Source organism: Pteropus vampyrus, unplaced genomic scaffold (assembly GCF_000151845.1).
Source record: "Pteropus vampyrus isolate Shadow unplaced genomic scaffold, Pvam_2.0 Scaffold12, whole genome shotgun sequence".
NCBI classification, from domain to species: Eukaryota; Metazoa; Chordata; class Mammalia; order Chiroptera; family Pteropodidae; genus Pteropus; species Pteropus vampyrus.
In genome coordinates, this window is record NW_011888793.1 from 8,430,535 (window position 1) to 8,433,346 (window position 2,812).

At 32.5% G+C, this 2,812-nt stretch overlaps 1 long non-coding RNA gene across 1 annotated transcript in view; it reads left to right on the forward strand.

Moving 5' to 3' along the window:
• The first annotated feature begins 216 nt into the window (after positions 1-216).
• The window catches only part of LOC111732655, a 17,612-nt gene continuing 15,016 nt past the window's right edge, over positions 217-2,812 (forward strand). The window contains exon 1 of the long non-coding RNA XR_002777645.1: positions 217-501. This is a non-coding gene — a long non-coding RNA (uncharacterized LOC111732655). The remainder of the gene's footprint in view (positions 502-2,812) is intronic.

Consider the following 2,812-nt stretch of genomic DNA (forward strand, 5'->3'; position numbering starts at 1 on the left):
CTCTACGAGAAGTCCCTTGCCAAATGAAGAAAAGAAGTACAAGGGACCAAATTTATTATAATGACTCACTGCTCTTAGGTTAAGGGACAAAAATAATCCAGAATAGTAAATTCCATGAGAATAATAAAAGATATGAATGATTCAGACCTTGGAATTCTAGTGATAAAAATCTAAGAGCTACAGCTGCTTCCATTTTTGGACCATTTGTCACTGGCCAGCAAATTATTTGAAAAATGCGACATACTGTTAGACCGCTTCTAAAACTACATGGTGATCCTCCAGTGACCTGTGCTATACAGTACCACCACTGCTAGAATTTACTGAATTGGGCAGATGGATCCAAGGCCTGTGGCTATCCATTTCTGAAGACTCACTCTAGCTGCAGACATTGAACATAAAGTTTCAAATAGAACATCTGCTGCAGTTGCCTCAGTGGGCACAATGGAAAAACAATCTCCTGGAGTGCTTCTTGTAGAATGCTGGCTCAGTGGATCTCACCAGGTAAAGTTAAAGGAATTGTTATCAACCTTATATTGTTACTATTATCATTCCTTTTTGGAACCTGCTCTAAAAATATCTTCCAGTCTAATCTCACTAAAATTGTCACTGTTATAAGACACAAGTTGGTACTGTGCTTTATTTTATTTTTTGGGATGTATTACAGTTTTGAAATAATACAGGTATAAAAACACATGACAAGTAATATACTAAAATTATGCTTATACCACCTGCTTAAGATACAAAATTATAGTCTTGAATCTTCCTTCTTCCCATTAAGGTGTGAGGGAGGTGTGAAGGGAACAAGGTATTTAGGGTTAAAGGTTAAAAATGTGTTTTACCTCACTAGACATGTGTCTGTATTTTTACTTTATATATTTGTAAATCTAAGAAGTACATAGTCTTGTTTTATAAAATGGAAACAAATAGTATCATAATTTATCTTTTAAATAGAATGTTTGGAGATTAGTCATTTTTATAAATATATCTTTAATTCTTTCGTAACTTTATATAAAATTGTAATGGGTTAATATACCGTGATTTACCTAGCAATTTTTGTTTAGTAAATATGTTGGTGGTTCCTAATCTTTAGCTATTAAAAATGTTGCTATGAGTATTTTATATATGTAGCTGTGAATATGTGTAAGAGTAATTGTATGCTATAAATATATACCAGAATTACAGGATCAGAATATCAAATTCCCTAGATATTGCCAAATTTGCCACCCCAACTTTTGTATTGCACACTAAAAATTTAAGTTTCCCTGTTTTGCTACATTCTCAATACTTAGAATTGTTGAACTTAACAATTTGGACCCATATGTCTATGAAATGGAATCTCCTAGTGATTGATTTTATATAACCTGGAATGGAATACTTTACATATGCTTATTAATCATCCAGATTTCTTCTTTCATTTGCCTTGTCATATTTTTTGTTCATTAACTTCATTATTGGATTCTAAGGAGATAATTTTTGTGATGTATAATGATATCTTATTATTTAAATGTGTTGCCAATATATTAATTTACATATGTGGCTGTGTCTATCTATCTTGTCTCCATAATATAATCAAATTTAGTATTCTACCACACAAGTATTCTGAACCACCATCATACATTTAAGTTCAAATTCCAAACTCACTTGCAGGCAAGACTGTGCTAGCAATTTCTCAGCATTAATTATTATTATTATTGTCATTGTTGTTATTTATTTCATACAAAGCTGTTACCAATACTACTGAGTTAGTTTTTATTATTGTTTTGTTTTGCTTTTATAACCTCTTTCCAGATAGCATAAGAGTGTGCCTTGTAGTTAGGAGATGAATTCCTCAACTGGCTTTATGTGAAAATCTAAGTACTATCTTTCCACCAAGGTCTGGGCTAATCAAGATCTTTTGTGTTCTCCTGGTAAAATATTTAAATCCAAAGGTTATAGAAACAGCGTAACTCACCCACTCTGGTTATTTTAATTTATTCTTCACTCATCCTATAAATATTTATCAAGTACCTGTTACAGACTAGGAACTGTTTGAGGCAATTGGTGTAGAAAGTGATAATTTCCTGCCCTTATAAAGCTTATATTCTAGTGCTATGTTATAGGACCTACATAATAAAATATATAGTATGATAGAATATATTAAGTACAGTGAAATAAGTATACAGCAAGGAGTATACAACAAAGAGGTGCAGGATGGGTAAGTTTTCCAATTTAATTAGTGGAATCTAGGAAGTTCTCATTAAGAAAGCCACATCTAAACAAATATTTGGAGGTCAGTGATCAGTCAGGTATCAGTGGATACCAGGGAAAGAGCATTTTTTTTTTCCTACTTTTCAAAGCCATACTCAACTAGGATGGCTCTTTTTTTTTTTTCTCCATTTTATTTTATTTTATTATTGGTTCTAAGTATACAATACATTGGTTAGACATTATACAGTTTATGAAACAATCTCTCTGATCACTCCATCTCTCTCTGCCTCTAACATAGCCATTACATTACTGCCGACTGCATTCCCTGTGCTGTGCTCCCCATCCCCGTGACCATCTGTCAACTACTAGTTTGTATTTCTTTAACCCTTCATTCCTTTCTCCTAGTCCCCAACCCCTCTCCCCTCTAGACATCATCAGATTGTCCTCTATATTTGTGTCTGTTTTCAATTAGTTTATACTTTTTGTTCTTTAGATTCTTCATATAAATATTTATCTTTGTCTGACTTATTTTGCTCTGCATAATTACCTCTAGGTCCATCTACATCTTAGAAAATGGTAGGATTTCACTATTTATGGCTTAGTAATATTCCATCATATATATAAA